The sequence below is a fragment of the Dendrobates tinctorius genome, unplaced genomic scaffold (assembly GCF_039654945.1).
Source record: "Dendrobates tinctorius isolate UK_male_01 unplaced genomic scaffold, ASM3965494v1 ptg000064l, whole genome shotgun sequence".
Lineage (NCBI taxonomy): Eukaryota > Metazoa > Chordata > Amphibia > Anura > Dendrobatidae > Dendrobates > Dendrobates tinctorius.
Genome location: NW_027361732.1, coordinates 27,629,283 through 27,652,202, shown reverse-complemented (window position 1 = coordinate 27,652,202; position 22,920 = coordinate 27,629,283).

Sequence of the window (22,920 nt, the reverse complement as noted above, 5' to 3'; positions counted from 1 at the left end):
TTGCTTCACTGTCATTATATGTTGGGGGCTGCCTATTGCTTTGGGGTCTGCTCTGGGGCAGTTTAGTTTTTCCCCTTTCTGTCTTTAGGCTATGTAGTTCACCGGCTGTGATCGAGGGGTCTAGGGCACCGTAGGAACCCCCCACGGCTACTGCTAGTTGTTGTGGATAGGTTCAGGGGTCTGCAATCCGATAGCTGCCAACCTCTCTGGTTTTTCTGGACTTCGCTGGTATTTTGTTTTTTCGGTGACTCATCATAACAGAATCACCAGCCATACTGCAGATCCTAGGGTACTCAATAGCAGGAGAGAATATTAAAAAAAAAAAAAAGTGTCAGAATTTTTTTTTTTTTTTTTTTGTGTGCATATTTTTTCCTCTATATCTCTGAGGCCGTAGGGGGAATTTTTCTCTCAATGGAGATGAAGCAATTGTCTGATCGTGTGGAGCAGCTCGCTGCTGAAGTGCGGGGAATTTCCGCCTATCTTGCTCATTCACATGCTGCTGAACCAAAGATTCCTACTCCTGATGTGTTTTTTGGGGATCGGTCTAAATTCTTGAATTTCAAGAATAATTGTAAATTATTTTTTGCCTTGACGCCTAACTCGTCGGGGAACTCCGCACAGCAGGTTAAAATTGTCATCTCTTTGCTGCGCGGCGATCCCCAGGATTGGGCGTTTTTTTTAAAACCTGATGATCCTATTCTGAATAATGTGAACGCATTTTTTCAAGCCTTGGGGTTGTTGTATAATGAACCTAATGCTATTGATCAGGCTGAAAAGACCTTGTTGGCATTAAGCCAGGGTCGGGATTCGGCAGAGTTGTACTGTCAAAAATTCCGAAAGTGGGCGGTCCTTACTACCTGGAATGATGGTGCTTGGCAGCCCTCTTTCGGAAGGGTTTGTCAGAAACTGTAAAAGATACTATGGTGGGATTTCCTGTTCCCTCTGGTCTTGACGATTCTATGTCATTAGCCATTCAGGTGGATCGGCGTTTACGTGAACGCAAAACCACACGAGAGATGTTGCCACCTGTTGAACAAATGTCTGAACCTATGCAATGTGATAGAGTTTTGTCTAGGGCGCAACATCAGGAGTTCAGAAGGCTTAATAAGCTGTGTTTTTTTTTGTGGAGATGCCTCGCATATTATTTCTGTCTGCCCTAAACGAGAGAAACGTTGTGCACACACGTTTTCTGTGGGTGGTGTTCAACCTAAGTTTCTTCTGGCAATTACTCTGATCTGCTCCCTGTCCACATTTTCCGCCAAGGCTTTTGTGGATTCAGGAGCAGCTCTGAACCTGATGGACTTGGATTTTGCTAAACGTTGTGGATTTCCTATGACACCTCTGCGGACGCCTATCCCTTTGAGGGGTATTGATGCTATTCCTTTGGCGAAGAATAAACCTCAGCTTTGGACCCAGGTGGTAATGCGGGTCGCCCCAGACCATCAAGAAAATTGCAGATTTTTGGTGTTGCATAATTTGCATGATACCATTGTTCTGGGGTTTCCCTGGTTGCAAATCCATAATCCAGTTCAGGATTGGAAATCTTTGTCTGTGGTGAGTTGGGGTTGTCGGTGTGCCCTTAGTGATGCTCCTGTTTTCTCCACCTCTCCCCAGTCACATGATGTTCCTGACTATTTGGCTGACTTTTATGATGTATTAAGTGAGAATGAGTCTGCGTCTTTGCCTCCTCATAGGAGTTATGACTGAGCTATTGAGCTGAACCCGGGGTGTAAATTCCCCAAGGGTCGGCTTTTCAATTTATCTGTACCCGAGCACGAGGCTATGCGATCCTATATTAAGGAGGCGTTGGAGAAGGGTCATATTAGACCATCCTCTTCACCCTTAGGTGCTGGGTTTTTTTTCGTGGCGAAAAAGGATGGTTCATTAAGGCCTTGTATTGAATATCGTGCCCTCAACAAAATTACTGTTAAATATCAGTATCCGTTACCCCAGATTTCTGATCTATTCTCCAGAGTTAAAGGTGCTTGCTGGTTTACCAAGCTTGACCTCAGGGGGGCGTATAATCTTATTCACATTAAGCATGGGGATGAATGGAAGACGGCGTTTAATACTCCGGAGGGACATTTTGAGTACCTGGTGATGCCTTTTGGGCTCACTAATGCCCCTTCTGTCTTCCCGTGCTTCATGAACGATATATTCCGAGACTTTGTGGATAAATTTTTGATTATCTATCTGGATGATATTTTGATCTTCTCCAAGAATTGGGACTTTCATGTGGAACATGTTCGGACTGTGTTCCGGATTTTGAGGGAGAATTCCCTGTATGTCAAGGGATCGAAATGCCTTTTTGGAGTACAGAGGATTTCATTTTTGGGATTTATTTTGTCTCCGTTAACTATTGAAATGGACCCAGCCAAGGTACAGGCCATTTATGATTGGGTTCAGCCCACTTCTTTGAAGGCCCTCCAGAAGTTTTTGGGTTTTGCTAATTTTTATCGGAAATTTATAGCTAATTTTTCTGGTATTGCCAAGCCATTGACGGATTTGACTAGGAAGGGTGCTGATGTGCTGAATTGGTCTCCGGAGGCTGTTTCTTCCTTTCAGGAGCTGAAGCGAAGATTCACTTCTGCTCCGGTTTTGCGGCAACCTGATGTCTCACTCCCGTTTCAGGTGGAGGTGGACGCTTCTGAGATTGGTGCAGGAGCGGTATTGTCCCAAAAAGATCCTGTGACATCTAAAATGAATCCTTGTGCTTTCTTTTCCCGAAAGTTCTCCCCATCCGAGCGTAACTATGATGTGGGGAATCGGGAACTGTTGGCCATGAAATGGGCATTTGAGGAGTGGAGACATTGGTTGGAGGGAGACAAAAACACCAAGTCGTGGTCCTTACTGACCACAAGAATTTGATTTACCTGGAGTCGGCCAAGCGCTTGAATCCAAGACAGGCTAGGTGGGCCTTGTTTTTCACACGTTTTGATTTTGTGGTCTCTTTTCTTCCGGGCACTAAGAATGTCAAGGCAGACGCCCTCTCTAGGAGTTTCCTTGCTGATTCTCCTGTTGTGACTAAGCCTGCTACCATCTTAGGCGAGGGGGTAGTTCTTTCTGCCATCTCGCCCGATTTGAGACGTGCTCTGGAAGAGTTTCAGGAGGACAAACCTGAGCGTTGTCCCAGTGGAAAGTTGTATGTTCCTGACCAGTGGAGGAAGAGAGTGATGTCTGAAGTTCATTGCTCTGCATTGGCTGGTCATCCAGGTATTTTTGGTACTAGAGATCTGGTGAGTCGATCTTTTTGGTGGCCCGCCTTGTCTCGTGATGTCAGGAATTTTGTGCAGTCCTGTGGGACTTGCTCCCGGTCTAAACCTTGTTCTCGCTCTAGTGGCTTGTTGATGCCTTTGCCGGTGCCCAGGAGGCCATGAACCCATATTTCAATGGATTTTATCTCTGATATGCCTGTCTCTCAGAGAATGACTGTTATTTGGGTGATTTGTGATAGATTCTCTAAGATGGTCCATCTTGTACCACTCCCTAAGTTGCCATCTTCCTCTGAGTTGGTGCCCTTGTTTTTGCAACAGGTGGTTCGCTTGCACGGGATTCCTGAGAACATTGTATCTGACAGAGGAGTTCAGTTTGTGTCTAGATTTTGGAGGACTTTCTGTTCCCAGCTGGGAATTCAGTTGTCCTTCTCCTCTGCGTTTCACCCTCAGACCAATGGGCAGAAGGAGAGAACAAACCAGACTTTGGAGTCGTATTTGAGATGTTTTATTTCTGCCGATCAGGATGATTGGGTTTCATTTTTGCCCTTGGCCGAATTTGCTTTAAATAATAGAGCTAGTTCTACCACTTTGATTTCACCTTTTTTTTGTAACTTTGGTTTTCACCCTCGATTTTCTTCAGGGCAGGTGGATCCTTCTGCCTGCCCAGGTGTTGACACTGTGGTGGAGAAAATGCACCAGATCTGGGACCAAGTAGTGGATAAGTTGTCTCTCTCCCTTGAAAAGGCCCAGCAGTTTTCCAACCGGCGTAGGACCGTTGGTCCCCAGTTTAAGGTGAGTGATATGGTTTGGTTGTCATCAAAAAATATCGCTATGAAGGTGGCTTCTCCTAAGTTTAAGCCTAGATTTATTGGACCTTACAAGATTTTGGAGATTATTAATCCGGTCTCTTTTCGGTTGGCTCTTCCTGTCACATTTAAAATTCATAATGTGTTTCATAAGTCCTTGTTGAAGATGTTTGTTGAACCAGTAGTTCCTGTGGTGGCACCTCCTGACCCTATATTGGTTGAAGGTAACATGGAATATGAAGTAGAGAAGATACTGGATTCCCGTCTGGCTAGATGGAGACTCCAGTATTTGGTTAAGTGGAAGGGTTATGGTCAGGAGGATAATTCCTGGGTCTCTGCCTCTGATATTCATGCCGAAAGATTGGTGCGTGGCTTTCATCGGGCTCACCCGGATCGCCCTGGTGGCATGGATGAGGGTTCGGTGACCCCTCCTCAAGGGAGAGGTACTGTTGTGAGTTCATTTTTCCCTTTGCCATTGAGGTCTGATGAGCTCCCTCCTCTAGTGAAGGAAGGTAGTGAGACTGATTACCAAACACCTGGGCAGCTACATGATGACTGGGTGGCTGGAATTGAGGACTGGATATAAGGCTGCCGACGCCCTTCTTCCTGGCTGGTCATTTTCCTGCTGGATTCTTGGAGACCAGTCTGATTCCTGCATCTCAAAGCTAGGTTTTTCTGCTCTGCTTTGTACTCTTCAGTTTTGTTTTTGTTTTGCCTTGTTTTTTGTGAGTTCTGCCATCCCCGGCCGGGGGTGAGCTGAATTCCATTTTTGTCTCTGATCTGTTGATCTTTTGCTCTGTCTTCAGAATATACCTGAGTGCTGATATAGTCTTTTGAAGCCTAGCGACTTCAGGGCCTGTTTTTCCTATCAGTCGGTTGGCTCATTTTGATAGTGTTTTTGCGGATGGCAGACAGCACCTTTCCTATCCTGTCCTATGTAGTTAGCTTGGGCCCCATCATTTGCTCAACCTATCTTTCTATCTGTGTTAGTGTTTTCATCTTGCTTCACCGTCATTATATGTTGGGAGCTGCCTATTGCTTTGGGGTCTGCTCTGGGGCAGTTTAGTTTTTCCCCTTTCTGTCTTTAGGCTATGTAGTTCTCCGGCTGTGATCGAGGGGTCTAGGGCACCATAGGAACCCCCCACGGCTACTGCTAGTTGTTGTGGATCGGTTCAGGGGTCTGCATTCCGATAGCTGCCAACCTCTCTGGTCTTTCTGGACTTAGCTGGTATTCTGTTTTTTCCTCCTTCGGTGACTCATCATAACAGTATATAATATGGCATGGCCATCTAGTTTGTAATACATAGGTGCATATTGAGGTGGAGCCAATTAACCCCTACTTTATTGTTACTACTTTACAGCATATAAATGCATATTGTTGAATTGTATACTTACTCTCATTATATTGGCACCGGTCTGCAGCAAAATATGAACGCTTATATTATATAGTATTTTTTTCAGCATTTGCCAGTATACACTTATTTTTATTGTTTCACTTGTACTATAGGTGTATGGACATTTTTTCATATTAATTCATGGTGATCCGTATTGCATGTTTCTTCTACGCCAAATATATTATTTTGTATATATTTTGGAAAAATATTTTTAAAAAATTTTGTGGATTTTTTCATTTCTGCACATTTTTTTGCACTTTATTATGGATATTTAATTGTATATATTTCCATGTGCTAAGTCATTGGTACCTCATTGGTTTCCAGTATTTCCCTTTAGTGGTATTGTGATCTCACCTTTTCTGTACATATGTATTTTTTGTACATGTTTTAATTATCATAATAAAAATTCTTTTAAATTGGATATTAGTTCGGTTTTTTCGTAGTTTGATTTGGTTAGTTTTCCGAATTGTCCCTCCTATTTGTCCATCAGTGCGTAGAAATTGGTTTAATATAATATATAAACTGAGATATGATAAGCACTATTGTCTTGAAATTCTTTTTGTACTTAATGTTATACTGTGTTTTGCACAGGTTTTCTTTGAGACCATGGACTTTAAAGCCAAGGAACAATCCAGGCAGAGCCGGGTTAATCAACTTTTCGGCAGTGGTGGGTCCAATACCAATGGCTCCGGTGGTCATGGAATAGTGGATTTTAATTCTACTATAAAAAATTTATTGCATAAACGTACTCGTTTATGGTGGAACAGGGCATTTTTGCAAAATTATGTTACTAAGGATTTAATACCAAGGGGGTTAAGGATTAAAGTCATTCCATCATTCCCCATTGAGGATGAAGAATTCATTAAAAAATGGGAAGAAATTTGCAATAATTCCCCAAAAAAATTTCTAGAATTGTTAATCAATTTAAACACCAAAAGTATCACCGATTTGGATCAACAACTTGAGGTCACGTTTAACGTAGCTAAAACCAATTGACCTCTGAGAATTTTCAATCCATTAATGTGACTATGGAAAAAGAATTGGATATCTGGGTTAAAGACATACAGGAAAGCCAAGCAAGTAAATTAGTTCATGACATGAAGGATCTTCAAATGAATAAAATATATCGTTGGAGAAGGATAATGACATCAGTAGATTTGAATCGAACCCCCTCTATCTCGTCTGTAATATCTCAAAGTGATTATTCTGATGCTTCTACATCTTCCTCTGTATCGCATAAAGACTCATTTAAACGGAAAAGAAATCTGAGGAATTTACCTTACAGACGGAATAATGACCACTCTACTGACAACCAGTTTAAGGTAATTAATTTGAGTACCCATCATCTTTCTAAAACTGATCTGGGGGTTCTCTGTTATGATTGAGTCACCGTAGGAGGCAAAAATAGAAATGCTAGCTAAGTCCAGAAAACCAGAGAAGTTGGCAGCTATCGGATTGCAGACCCCTGAACCTATCAACACAACTAGCAGTAGCCGTGGGGGGCTCCTACGATGCCCTAGGCCCCTCGATCACAGCCGGAGGACTACATAGCCTAAAGACAGAAAGGGAAATCTAAACTGCCCCAGAGCAGACCCCAAAGCAAAAGGCAGCCCCCCACATATAATGACGGTGAAGCAAGAAGAAAGAACAAAACACAGACAGAAAGATAGACTGAGCAAAGATGGGGCCCAAGCTAGCTTAGATAGGAAAGGACAGGAAGGCTGCTGTCTGCAATCCGAGAAAAAACCCTATGAAAATAAGAGCCAACAAACTGACAGTAAAAAAGGCCCTGAAGATGCTAGGCTTCAAAAAAGGCTATGTCAGTACTCAGAAATATTCTGAAGACAGAGCAACAAGCAAAAGGAGATTCAACTCACCCCAGCAGGGAATGGCAGAATCCAGAAAAGCAAGGAAAACAAAACACTAATGCAAAACAGCAAAGCAGAAATCTTAGCTTTAGATGAGCAGGAATCTGACTGGTTTCCTAGAAGTCCACAGAGAAATCACCTGCAGGCCAGAAGGGCGTCGGCAGCCTTATATCCAGTCATTAACTCCACTCAGCCAGTCATCATCATCAGCCCCAGGTGTTTGACAATCAAGCTCACTACCTTTCTTCACCAGAAGAGGGAGTAACTTGGTCCTCAGTAGTGAAGGGGAAAATGAACTCACAACAGTACCTCCCCCTTGAGGAGGGGTCACGGAACCCTCAACCACGCCACCAGGGCGATCAGGGTGAGCCCGATGAAAGGCACGCACCAATCTTTTGGCATGAATATCAGAGGCAGAGACCCAGGAATTATCCTCCTGACCATAACCCTTCCACTTAACCAAATACTGGAGTCTCCGTCTAGCCAGACGGGAATCCAGTACTTTCTCTACCTCATACTCCATGTTACCTTCAACCAATACAGGGTCTGGAGGAGCAACCCCCGGAACAACAGGTTCAACAAACCTCTTCAACAAAGATTTATGGAACACATTATGGATTTTAAATGTGACAGGAAGAGCCAAACGAAAAGAGACCGGATTAATAATCTCCAAAATCTTGTAAGGTCCAATAAATCTAGGCTTAAACTTAAGAGAAGCCACCTTCATAGCAATATTTTTTGATGATAACCACACCATATCACCAACCTTAAACTGGGGACCAATGGTCCTATGTCGGTTGGAAAACCGCTGGGCCTTTTCCTGGGAGAGAGATAACTTATCCACCACTTGGTCCCAGATCTGGTGCATTCTCTCCACCACAGTGTCAACACCTGGGCAGGCAGAGGGCTCCACCTGCCCTGAAGAAAATCGAGGATGAAACCCAAAGTTACAAAAAAAAGGTGACATCAAAGTGGCAGAACTAGCTCTATTATTTAAAGCAAATTCGGCCAAGGGCAAAAATGAAACCCAATCATCCTGATCAGCAGAAATAAAACATCTCAAATTTGACTCCAAGGTCTGGTTTGTTCTCTCTGTCTGCCCATTGGTCTGAGGGAGAAAAGCAGAGGAGAAGGACAACTGAATTCCCAGCTTGGAACAGAAAGTTCTCCAAAATCTAGACACAAACTGGACTCCTCTGTCAGATACAATGTTCTCAGGAATCCCGTGCAAGCGAACCACCTGTTGTAAAAGCAGGGGCACCAATTCAGAGGAAGAAGGCAACTTTGGGAGTGGTACAAGATGAACCATCTTAGAGAACCTATCACAAATCACCCAAATAACAGTCATCCTTTGAGAGACAGGCATATCAGAGATGAAATCCATTGAAATATGGGTCCATGGCCTCTTGGGGACAGGCAAAGGCATCAACAACCCACTAGAGCGAGAACACGATTTAGACCGGGAGCAAGTCCCACAGGACTGCACAAAATTCCTGACATCACGAGACAAGGCGGGCCACCAAAAAGATCGACTCACCAGATCTCTAGTACCAAAAATACCTGGATGACCAGCCAAAGCAGAGCAATGAACTTCAGACATCACTCTCTTCTTCCACTGGTCAGGAACATACAACTTTACACTGGGACAACGCTCAGGTTTGTCCTCCTGGAACTCTTCCAGAGCACGTCTCAAATCGGGCGAGATGGCAGAAAGAACTACCCCTTCGCATAAGATGGTAGCAGGCTTGGTCACAACAGGAGAATCAGCAAAGAAGCTCCTAGAGAGGGCGTCAGCCTTGACATTCTTAGTTCCAGGAAGAAAAGAAACCACAAAATCAAAACGTGTAAAAAACAAGGCCCACCTAGCCTGTCTAGGGTTCAAGCGCTTAGCCGACTCTAGGTAAATCAAATTCTTGTGGTCAGTGAGGACCACGACTTGATGCTTAGCTCCCTCCAACCAATGTCTCCACTCCTCAAATGCCCATTTCATGGCTAACAGTTTCCGATTCCCCACATCATAGTTACGTTCAGATGGAGAGAACTTTCGGGAAAAGAAAGCACAGGGATTCATTTTAGATGTTACAGGATCCTTTTGGGACAAAACAGCTCCTACACCAATCTCAGAAGCATCCACCTCTACCTGGAACGGAAGTGAGACATCAGGTTGCCGCAAAACCGGGGTGGAGGTGAATCTTCGCTTCAGCTCCTGAAAGGAAGAAACAGCCTCCGGAGACCAATTTAACACATCAGCACCCTTCTTAGTCAAATCAGTCAATGGCTTGGCAACACTAGAAAATTTTGCTATAAATTTCCGATAAAAATTAGCAAAACCCAAAAACTTCTGGAGGGCCTTCAAAGAAGTGGGCTGAACCCAATCGTAAATGGCCTGTACCTTGGCCGGGTCCATTTCAATAGTTGACGGGGACAAAATAAATCCCAAAAAAGAAATCCTCTGTACTCCAAAAAGGCATTTAGATCCTTTGACATACAGGGAATTCTCCCTCAAGATCCGGAACACAGTACGAATATGTTCCACATGAGAATCCCAATCCTTGGAGAAGATCAAAATATCATCCAGATAGATAATCAAAAATTTATCCACAAAATCTCAGAAAATATCGTTCATGAAGCACTGGAAGACAGAAGGGGCATTAGTGAGCCCAAAAGGCATCACCAGGTACTCAAAATGTCCCTCCGGAGTATTAAACGCCGTCTTCCATTCGTCCCCATGCTTAATGCGAATAAGATTATACGCCCCCTGAGGTCAAGCTTGGTAAACCAGCAAGCACCTTTAACTCTGGAGAATAGATCAGAAATCAGGGGTAACGGATACTGATATTTAACAGTAATTTTGTTGAGAGCACGATAATCAATACAAGGTCTTAATGATCCATCCTTTTTGGCTACAAAAAAAAACCCGGCACCTAAGGGTGACGAGGATGGTCTAATATGACCCTTCTCCAATGCCTCCTTAATATAGGATCGCATAGCCTCGTGCTCGGGTACAGATAAATTGAAGAGCCGACCCTTGGGAAATTTACACCCCGGGCTCAGTTCAATTGCACAGTCATAACTCCTATGAGGAGGCAGAGACGCAGACTCATTCTCACTAAATACATCATAAAAGTCCGCCAAATAATCAGGAACATCATGCGACTGAAGAGAGGTGGAAAACACCGGAGCCTCACTAAAGGCACACCGACAACCCCAACTCACCACAGGCACAGATTTCCAATCCAAAACTGGATTATAAATTTGTAACCAGGGAAACCCCAGAACAATAGTATCATGCAGATTATGTAACACCAAAAACCTGCAATTTTCTTGATGGTCTGGGGCAACCCGCATTACCACCTGGGTCCAAAACTGAGGTTTATTTTTAGCCAAAGGAGAAGCATCAATACCCCTCAAAGGGATAGGCATCTGCAGAGGTGTCATCGGAAATCCACAACGTTTAGCAAAATCCAAGTCCATTAGGTTTAGAGCTGCTCCCGAATCCACAAAAGCCTTGGCAGAAAATGTGGACAGGGAGCAGATCAGAGTAATAGCCAGAAGAAACTTAGGTTGAACACCACCAACAGAAAACGTGTGTGCAATGCGTTTCTCGCGTTTAGGACAGACAGAAATAATATGCGAGGCATCTCCACAGAAAAAACACAACTTATTACGCCTTCTGAACTCCTGACACTGCTCTCTGGAAAAAACTCTATCACATTGCATAGGTTCAGACATCTGTTCAACAGGTGGCAACACCTCTCGTGCAGCTCTGCGTTCGCGCAAACGCCGATCAACCTGAATGGCTAAAGACATAGAATCGTCAAGACCAGAGGGAACAGCAAATCCCACCATAGTATCTTTTACGGCTTCTGACAACCCCTTCCGAAAGAGAGCAGCCAAGGCATTATCATTCCAGGTAGTAAGTACTGCCCACTTTCGGAATTTTTGACAGTACAATTCTGCAGAATCACGACCCTGGTTCAATGCCAGCAGGGTCTTTTCAGCCTGATCAATGGCATTAGGTTCGTCATACAACAACCCCAAGGCCTGAAAAAATGCGTTCACATTAGTCAGAATAGGATCATCTGGTTTCAAAGAAAACGCCCAATCCTGGGGATCGCCACGCAGCAAAGAGATGACAATTTTAACCTGCTGCGCGGAGCTCCCTGACGAGTTAGGCTTCAAGGCAAAAAATAATTTACAATTATTTTTGAAATTCAAAAATTTAGACCGATCCCCAAAAAATACATCAGGTGTAGGAATGTTTGGTTCAGCAGCATGTGAATGAGCAAGGTAGGCGGAAATTCCCCACACTTCCGCAGCGAGCTGCTCCACACGATCAGACAATTGCTTTATCTTCATTGAGAGAAAAAAAAATTCCCCCTACGGCCTCAGAGATATAGAGGAAAAAATATACACTTTTTTTTATTTTTTATACAATTCTTTCCTGCAATTGAGTACCCTAGCATCTGCGGTATGGCGGGTGATTCTGTTATGATTGAGTCACCGTAGGAGGCAAAAATAGAAATGCTAGCTAAGTCCAGAAAACCAGAGAAGTTGGAAGCTATCGGATTGCAGACCCCTGAACCTATCAACACAACTAGCAGTAGCCGTGGGGGGCTCCTACGATGCCCTAGGCCCCTCGATCACAGCCGGAGGACTACATAGCCTAAAGACAGAAAGGGAAATCTAAACTGCCCCAGAGTAGACCCCAAAGCAAAAGGCAGCCCCCCACATATAATGACGGTGAAGCAAGAAGAAAGAACAAAACACAGACAGAAAGATAGACTGAGCAAAGATGGGGCCCAAGCTATCTTAGATAGGAAAGGACAGGAAGGCTGCTGTCTGCAATCCGAGAAAAAACCCTATGAAAATAAGAGCCAACAAACTGACAGTAAAAAAGTCCCTGAAGACGCTAAGCTTCAAAAAAGGCTATGTCAGTACTCAGGAATATTCTGAAGACAGAGCAACAAGCAAAAGGAGATTCAGCTCACCCCAGCAGGGAATGGCAGAATCCAGAAAAGCAAGGAAAACAAAACACTAATGCAAAACGGCAAAGCAGAAATCTTAGCTTTAGATGAGCAGGAATCAGACTGGTTTCCTAGAAGTCCACAGAGAAATCACCCGCAGGCCAGAAGGGCGTCGGCAGCCTTATATCCAGTCATTAACTCCACTCAGCCAGTCATCATCATCAGCCCCAGGTGTTTGACAATCAAGCTCACTACCTTTCTTCACCATAAGAGGGAGTTCCTCGGGCCTCAGTAGTGAAGGGGAAAATGAACTCACAACAGTTCTCCATAAGGGGTTGTCTTTCTGCCCTGACTCTCATTTTGAAACTTTTTCTGCCATTAAGGACCTACACATTTTTGCAAGGTCTTTTATGTTTAAGAAATATTTTCATGATGAAATTGCACATGATATGTTTCCCACAGACAAGGAGCAAGAGGCGCTACAGACCCTAGAGGAACTTGCTCAGGAACTCTCGGGAGAGGAAGGAGGTAAGATCCCTACTTGTATCATGCCAAGGTCCAAGAAGTTTCCCCCATTTTCAACTTGTCCTAACATTGAACTATTTGTTAAAATAGTTAGTGAAGAGTTCAAACAAATACCACGGCATATAAGTAATTGAAATTTAAGCTTTGAAGAACGTAAAAGTTTGGAAAAACTTAGAAATTTGACTGACGTGGTTATCAAACCATCAGACAAAGGGGGTAACATTGTCATTTGGCCATCACAGATGTATGAGACTGAAGTTTTTAAACAACTTAGAAATAAAGTATGTTATCAAAAACTCACCTTCAACCCTCTAATATCCTTTTGCTCTAAATTACATGATATTTTCAATAGAGCTACCATTGAAGGGGTCATTTCGAAGGAACTTCAACAGGCACTTATTGTGAAAGAACCTTGTATACCCACATTCTACCTTTTACCAAAAATACATAAGAGTATTGATTTACCACCAGGCAGACCTATTGTATCAGGTAATAGGAATTTTTTGGAGAATGTGGGTAAATTTATTGATCATAAATTACAGCCTATGGTTGAATGTCTTCCTTCTTTTACAAAAGACACGATGGAATTTTTGAAAAAAATCGATGGCCTTCATGTTGAGACTGATACACTACTTGTTACATGTGATGTGGAATCCCTATATTCAAACATCAGGCATGCTGATGGGATTAGAGTGACCAAATATTTTTTATCTATGTCGAATTTGTGTCCTAACATGAGAGAATTTGTTACTGAGATTTTGGGATTCAGTTTAACCCACAATTTTTTCATTTTTAAAGGGTCCTTCTACCTGCAGCTCCAGGGAACAGCAATGGGCGCTTCTTACGCACCTGCGTATGCCAATCTGTTCCTGGGGCTGTGGGAGAGGGACCTTTTTCATTCTGATCATTTGCAATCAATGTACCGTGTCCTCTTTTGGACACGGTACATTGATGATATATTTTTCATTTGGCAAGGTTCGGCTGAGGCTCTTGATTTATTCATCGCTGAATTGAATTTGAACGAATTAAACATCCGGTTGACCTGTCGTTATGATAGAGATTCAATTGAATTTCTGGACGTTTTGGTTAAACGTGACAGTAATAACATTCTACAAACCGATATTTTCAGAAAAAATACATCTACAAATTCAATTTTACATGCCTCATCGGCCCATCCAGTATCTTTGATAAGATCTATTCCAGTGGGCCAATTTTTAAGATTGAGACGTCTCTGCTCTACTGAAGAGGATTTTGAAATAAGATCCGAAGAAATGAAATGGAGGTTTATTGAGAGGGGATATAGTCGGCGCAGTATTAAAAGGGCATATAATAGGGCAAAACATTCAGTAAGGAACGATCTATTGTATTCATCTCTAAAACCAGATAAAATATCAAAAGTTTGGTTTATTTTCACTTATCATACTGAAAATCAGAGAATGCGGGATGCCTTGGCTAAGGCATGGCCAATCCTTATGGTGGACAACACTGTGATGGTGTGATATGGTATGTGGATGTCATTTTTTGTATATTCCTATTTTTAACAATTCCAGTAATTTTCATAGTGTTTTTCTTATTACATTGTAAGTCTACAGCCTCACTGTATCTGTCTCTTGATGACCCCCTGTAGTGCATTAATCCCTAAGGCCTTTTGTTCTCCTCTGGGAGGCAACTTGTTGGACTACCCCTGGACAAGGAAGGGGGTGGGGGGAAGAACGGCAACTGGACAGGTCAGTTCCGGTATAGACATGATGGTGAAAAGGCTGCATTTCAGAGAGAAGGATCCATTTTTAACCTCTGAATGCTAGAGTTGTGGAATCTCGTTTCCCTGGACATTTTATCCTGATACCGGACTGCATTCTTATTCTGGATTATCTTATCCTTTGTGTGGTGGACTGAATATGGACCTTTTCGTATTTTTGCCTGAATAAAGGTCTTGGAATTGTTCACTCTTCGCTTGCTCTGTTGATTGTGTGATACCAGAGAAGGACCCCGTGACAACTGGTGGCAGTGGTGGGATCAACAGAGCGTCACCCAATGGAGAACCACCCACAGAGTGAGTACAGAAATTGGACTGTATGCAGTTTACAGGAGAGAGCCAGAGACCTGGGCCTGAACTACCAGGGACTGACTAAAGAGGCTTTAATAGATCTACTGGTGGGCGCTAGCCCGGCCACCTCCTCCCAGATGTCTGGAGACAGGGATCCCCATCCAGAAAAGCCAGTGGTTGGTGTGGTATGAAGAAGAGAAGGCAGTTCTGGGCCCCAGCGTCTCTCAGGAGTACAAGGAGGAGGCTGCCCGCTGGGCACAGCGGAGACAGGAAGCAATGGAGCTTGAAAAAGGGAGTAACGCAATGTGGAGTGTAACCCCAACAATCCGGGAGCCTGTACAGATCACCCGGACAGAGTTTAAGCCATTTGATGAGGCTTCTGGAGATGTGGAGGGGTTCTTCAAAGACTTTGAGCAGCAGTGTGCTGTGATGGAGGTGCCCCACTGTAGCTGGATGCGTTTGTTAGTGGGGCTCCTGAACGGAAGCTTGGCGGAGGCTTACCGAACCATTGATGCACTGCGTAATCGGGATTATAACATTGTAAAGCGGACTATCCTGGATTACCATGCTATCACCCCAGACTCATATAGGGCCAAGTTCCGAGACCTCCCATGCACCACGGGGGGATCGTTTAGGATGTATGCACATAAGATGTCCGAGGCATGTCGGAGATGGCTGGAAGCAGAAAACGCCTTTACTGTGGAAGATGTTATACAGGCGTTCCTTATAGAACAATTTCTTGCCAAGTGCCTGCAGAGGTACGGGAATGGGTCCGGGAGCGCACGCCGTGTACCGTGGATAGAGCTGCAGCCCTGGCCGATGAAGCCCTTACTATCCGGCCGCAATGGAGGAGGCTTCTGGACAATGAACCACGGCCTGCTCCTGCGCCCCGTCCCCCTCCAATTATATCTGCCCTTCCACCTAGTCGCAAGCCGATGACAATCACAGCTCACAATCCTAGGCCCCAACAGTTCCAACCACGTCCTGGAGGTATCACAGAGAGGAGGTGTTATGGGTGTGGGCAACCTGGACATTTGCAGTCTGGCTGCCCCTCCAAGATTCGGAGGGAGCCCCACACAGCCCCACCTCGTCCAGTGCATCTTGTACATTCCACCACACCTGAGGAAGAGCTACCACCACCCCCACCAGAGTGGACCACCGACCACGGCACCATAGATACCCCTCCTGGAGTGTACGGACTCTGGCCTCTGTCCTTTAGCTACTCAGAGCAACGGCAACGGCACCTGCAGGATGTCTTTATTGATGGATACAAAGTGTCAGGATTTAGAGACACGGGGGCATTCTTGACTATTGCTGACCCCCGTGTGGTTCGACCCGAGGCAATTTACCAGGGTCCGGGAATTCCCATTGTCCTGGCGGGCGGTGCCCGCAAATATATACAGCGAGCTTCTGTGCGTTTGGATTATGGTTGTGGAGAAAAACTGTGTTGGATTGGAGTTATGGGAGGACTTCCTGCAGATATACTCCATGGGAACGACATTGGGGAGTTACAGTGCCAATTTGTGGGAGCAGTCACCCGACTACAGGCCCTTCAAGCACTACGTCATCCGGACCCCACCGGGGAGCAACCACCACGAACCGCATCAGAGTCGGTAAGCAATACTTTCGCTGCTACTACATTGGGAGAGTCTTGGGACAGAGAGGAGTTTAGGAGAGTAATAGAGGGTGACACTACCTTAGCAGCCCTTAGGCGAAAGGCAGAAACTGGGCACATGAGAGATAATGGGGATGGCTTCATTCGAGAAAACGGACTGTATTATCGTGTAACAAAGGGCAGTCACCAGGGCAACCCTGACGCAACGACCAGGCAACTCATTGTCCCTCAGAAGTACAGGGCACAGCTACTTCAACTGGCCATGACATCTCCTTGGCTGGGCATCAAGGGAGAAAAAGGACTGAAAAGAGACTCACCCAAAGTTTTTACTGGCCGGGCGTCTTGCAGTCTGTAGCCCATTATTGCCGCACCTGTGATGTGTGCCAGCGAATGCGGCATCCAGGAGCTCGACATAAGGTACCCCTGCAATCCCTGCCCATAATTGAGGAACCATTTCAACGTGTAGCCGTCGACATCATAGGTCCTCTGGCCCACCCCAGCAGGTCGGGGAAAAAATATATCCTGACCGTGGTGGACTATGCCACTAGGTATCCTGAAGCTGTGGCCCTGTCCAGTATTACAGCAGTAAAGGTAGCCAAGGCCCTTGTTACCATCTTTACCCGGGTAGGGTTTCCTAGTGAAATATTGTCAGATCAAGGCACTCAGTTCATGTCAGATCTGGTCCAGTCCCTATGGCATACCTGTGGTGTTCGAGCCATTCGCACCACCCCATACCACCCGCAGACCAACGGACTATGTGAACGCTTTAATGGAACCCTAAAAAATATGCTGTGGGCTTTTGTTGATGTTGAAAAAGACTGGGAAAAGTACCTGCCACATCTCCTCTTCGCCTATCGGGAGGTTCTCCAAGAGTCCACAGGGTTCTCTCCCTTCGAACTACTGTTTAGCCGGAAGGTCCGTGGGCCTCTCACTCTTCTGAAAGAACATTTGGAGGGAGACAACTCAGATACCGGAATGCCCATCGTTCCCTATGTTCTAGAGCTCAGAGACCGTCTCGCCCAGCTAGCTACCTTCGATAAAGAACATCAGCGAATGGCCCAGTCCAGACAAAAAACCTGGTATGACCGTAATGCCAGGAACCAGGAATTTATGGAAGGACAGCAAGTGCTCATGATTACTGCTTCCCCTGCCAACAAGCTTCAAGCAGTGTGGGAAGGCCCTTACCAGGTTGTCAAGAAAATTAATGACACTAACTATGTTATTGCCCTGGACTCTAGTGGTCGACGACAGAAAACCGTCCACATTAACATGCTGAAAGACTACCACGACCGATCTCTGCCTCTTCTAGCTGTCTGCCACCCCCCTAGTGATACCGCCGCCGACGAGTATCTCCCAGATCTCCTCCAGGTTGCTCAAGCGGGAGGATCACTGGAACAAGTGCCCCTGGGCTCCCATTTATCGGATATACAAAAGGACGATATTGTCGCCGTACTAAGGCCGAGGGCTGCTGCTTTCTCCTCAAAGCCGGGGAAGACTACTCTCACCAGTCACCATGTGGAAACCCCCGGACAACGCCCCATCCAGCAGGCTGCCTACCGGGTTCCAGAGGCTGTTCAAGGCATGATAAAGAACGAACTGGAGGAGATGAAACAACTGGGAGTTATTCAGCCATCTCACAGTTCTTGGGCCTCTCCTGTCGTCCTGGTCCCCAAGAAGGATGGTGCAACACGATTCTGTGTTGATTACAGACGACTAAATGATGCCACCAAGAATGATGCTTATCCCATGCCCAGGATTGATGATCTATTGGATCATCTGGCCAGTGCCCAATTTGTGACCACGTTAGACTTGAGCAAGGGGTACTGGCAGATACCCCTAACGGAGGACGCTCAGGAGCGCTCAGCCTTCATTACTCCATTTGGGCTTTATGAGTTCCTGGGAATGCCCTTTGGGATGAAAACTGCCCCCGCTACTTTCCAGAGACTGGTGGATCGACTGTTACAACAATGTCAGGACTTTGCCTGTGCTTACTTAGACGACATCGCCATTTTTAGCACAACCTGGGAGGAACATCTTAAACATTTGGGCATAGTGCTGGACTGTATCCTTACTGCCGGACTGACCATTCGCCCTGATAAGTGCCAAATAGGGATGGCTAAGGTGCAGTACCTCGGGCATAGAGTAGGGGGTGGGACACTAAGGCCTGAGCCTGCCAAGGTGGAAGCCATTAGCAACTGGTGTAGACCCCAGACTAAAAAGCAGGTACTTGCATTTTTAGGAACTGCTGGTTACTATCGCAAATTTGTTTCTAACTTCAGCACCTTGGCCAAGCCCCTAACCGACCTGACCCGCAAGAACATGCCTAGGAATGTGACGTGGACGACGGCATGCGAGGATGCCTTTTCAGCATTAAAGACTGCCCTCGTCACTGCTCCTGTCTTGGCTGCCCCGGATTATAAACGCAGGTTCCTCGTGCAGACAGATGCATCCACCTTTGGGATTGGGGCAGTACTTAGCCAAGTGAACGCCGCCGGAGAAGAACATCCTGTTGCTTTTGCCAGTCGGAAACTACTGGATCGGGAAGTTGCCTATGCCACTATTGAAAAGGAGTGCCTTGCCATCGTATGGGCGCTAAAAAAATTGCAGCCCTACTTGTATGGCAGAGACTTTACAATTGTTACAGACCACAACCCCCTCACATGGCTGAACCGCGTATCAGGGGACAATGGAAGATTGCTGCGGTGGAGCTTGTCCTTACAACCCTACAGCTTCTCCATACAATACAAGCGGGGAAGCCAACACCAGAACGCCGATGGACTGTCTCGACAAGAAGAACCATAGGCTCCCCAGGCTGACCTACCCCTGCCACTGTACAAGGAACTATAAATAACTGAGCAATATGGACTAAAGTGAGCAGGCCAGAGGTCTGTGTAGACCTCATGGCGTGCTCATTTATTATGGGGGGGAGAGGTTGTGATGGTGTGATATGTTATGTGGATGTCATTTTTTGTATATTCCTATTTTTAACAATTCCAGTTATTTTCATAGTGTTTTTCTTATTACATTGTAAGTCTACAGCCTCACTGTATCTGTCTCTTGATGACCCCCTGTAGTGCATTAATCCCTAAGGCCTTTTGTTCTCCTCTGGGAGGCAACTTGTTGGACTACCCCTGGACAAGGAAGGGGGTGGGGGGAAGAACGGCAGCTGGACAGGTCAGTTCCGGTATAGACATGATGGTGAAAAGGCTGCATTTCAGAGAGAAGGATCCATTTTTAACCTCTGAATGCTAGAGTTGTGGAATCTCGTTTCCCTGGACATTTTATCCTGATAACGGACTGCATTCTTATTCTGGACTATCTTATCCTTTGTGTGGTGGACTGAATATGGACCTTTTTGTATTTTTGCCTGAATAAAGGTCTTGGAATTGTTCACTCTTCGCTTGCTCTGTTGATTGTGTGGTACCAGAGAAGGACCCCGTGACAAACACATTATCTAAATACCTTGCTAATGAACCTAGTATCACTTATCGTCGACCGAAAAATATACGTGATCAACTTGTTAGGAGTCACTATGAAAATGGACCTAAAACTTTCCTATCAAATTTTGAACGGAAAAAGGGATCTTTTCAATGTGGTCACTGTGTGGCCTGTTCTAATATTGATAGGATTGATAAATTCACAGATTCCTCAGGTCAGAGAACATTTTCAATCAACCACCATATTAACTGTGAGACGAAGGCAGTAATTTACTATGCGGTATGCCCGTGCCCAAAAATTTATATAGGGTTGACAACCCGGCAGTAGAAAATTAGGGCACATAAACATGTAAATGGCATCCTGGCCACGAAAAATGAAGAGGAGCTGATGTTTTTAAAAACAATCCCTAAGCATTTTAAGCAATACCACAATTGTGATCCCTCACTTTTGAGAATTAAGGGTATTGATAAAATTCCATCAAATGTACGTGGAGGTAACATCAGTCAGAGATTGGCTCAGATGGAAACCAGATGGATATGGACGTTAAATACCATTCATCCCCTTGGTTTAAATGAAAACATTAGTTTTGTTCCATTCTTATGACCACCCTTGTCATCCGCTGTTATGTTTATATATTTATGTATTATTATTCATTTGGTTTTAATTTTATTTTAGTTTTGTAGGTTTTTATGTATTTGGGCATGGGCCTATATAATTAATACATTATTTGTATTTTTTATTAATATTCTTTGTGTTTTTGTTTATTTGTAGTTATTCCATCCTTGTTGGGTATTTTTATGTGTGCAATTGTACCTTCGATCTTCAGTGGAGCTTCCTGGTTTTCCATCTTGGGTCCTCTAGTTTGTTTTCGCTATGTCTATATGAAAGAAGAGAGAAGAATGAAGAAGATGAATTTATTATATAACATTGTTACATATTTATTTTAAATATTATATATATCCATACTATTATATATAACAATTCTATTTATTATTATTATTTGTTATTTTTTATTTTTATTTCTTATTTTTTATTTTTATTTTATTTATTATTTTTTATTATTTTTTATTTCCTATTTGTTCATTTTATTTTTTATTATTTATTAATATTCATAATTGTATTTATATTTTTCATTATTATTATTATTATTATTATTATTTCTTTTATTAGTTAAATACATACATACTTTTTTCACTTATTATAGTTACATTTGTTATTCTTTTCTGTCACAGTCACTTTATGATCACTTTATATATTTTTTCATATAAATCCTTTCTTTTTAACATTCTTTCACACATTATCACCAAATATCGTATGGCATGTGTGCCCCGGTATGTATTATTTTTTATCTCTTTACATTTTTGCACTTCTCATAGTAATATTTCCACTATTAAAATATTTTATGATGTGTGCATTTCAGGAATTATTAATATTGATATTTGTATCACTGTAATTTTTATGGTTTTTTCACTATCGCACATATCACAAAGATATGGTATTTTCTTATACGTCCTTAGTATTTTTCATATTTTTCTTTTCTTTTCAATTCACATTTATTTTTATTTTGGTTTACATTTTCAAAGGACCTTCTGGTCACATGACTTTGTTTTACCAATGACGGAGGGTCATCATTGAAATAATATATTATATCAAAAAAATTTTTTTGCACAAGTCATGTTTTATAGTACTTTGAATATAATGTGGGGCACCGCTGTATTCTTATATATGGTATGCGTGTAATTGCAAGAGTACCGCTATTAGGATCTTTCCTCCTCTTCTTTTTTATTCTGAATTCCATTTTCTAAAAGGACCTTCCAGTCACATGACTCCTCTCTACCAATGACGGAGGGCCGGACAGAACGCGCGCTGACATCAGCGTCCCGGGGATCTCAGCCTACCGCATCCACGTCACCTGTGTCTGCGATTTACATTCGCAGCCGCGGGGACCACGTGGGGCGGAGGGGCGGGATACCCTGGTGACGTCTGATGCTTGTGTGCATCACATCACTCCGCTCTCTCCCTCATTTGCCCTGTACCATATAAAAACCTACCCCGATGTGGATGACGCCATCCCCTGATGAAGGCGGACGCCGAAATGCGCATCGGGGTCGGGCGGATACTGGGAACCCTGCACTTACATATATTAGGTATTTATTATTATTTTTTCCTTTTGTAAACATGCGTTTCTGACAATGGTATATAATATGGCATGGCCATCTAGTTTGTAATACATAGGTGCATATTGAGGTGGAGCCAATTAACCCCTACTTTATTGTTACTACTTTACAGCATATAAATGCATATTGTGGAATTGTATACTTACTCTCATTATATTGGCACCGGTCTGCAGCAAAATATGAACGCTTATATTATATAGTATTTTTTTCAGCATTTGCCAGTATACACTTATTTTTATTGTTTCACTTGTACTATAGGTGTATGGACATTTTTTCATATTAATTCATGGCGATCCGTATTGCATGTTTCTTCTATGCCAAATATATTATTTTATATATATTTTGGAAAAATATTTTTAAAAATTTTGTGGATTTTTTCATTTCTGCACATTTTTTTTGCACTTTCACTTTATTATGGATATTTAATTGTATATATTTCCATGTGCTAAGTCATTGGTACCTCATTGGTTTCCAGTATTTCCCTTTAGTGGTATTGTGATCTCACCTTTTCTGTATGTATTTTACATGTATTTTTTGTACATGTTTTAATTATCATAATAAAAATTCTTTTAAATTGGATATTAGTTCGTTTTTTTCGTAGTTTGATTTGGTTAGTTTTCCGAATTGTCCTTCCTATTTGTCCATCAGTGCGTAGAAATTGGTGTAATATAGTATATAAACTGAGATAGGATAAGCACTATTGTCTTGAAATTCTTTTTGCACTGAAATTGCCCTCACTAAAGTCTCTAATGATCTTCTAACAGCTAAAGCTAATGGTCACTACTCCATGCTAATTCTCTTGGATCTCTCTGCAGCATTCGACACTGTGGATCATCAGCTACTCCTCACTATGCTCTGCTCCATTGGC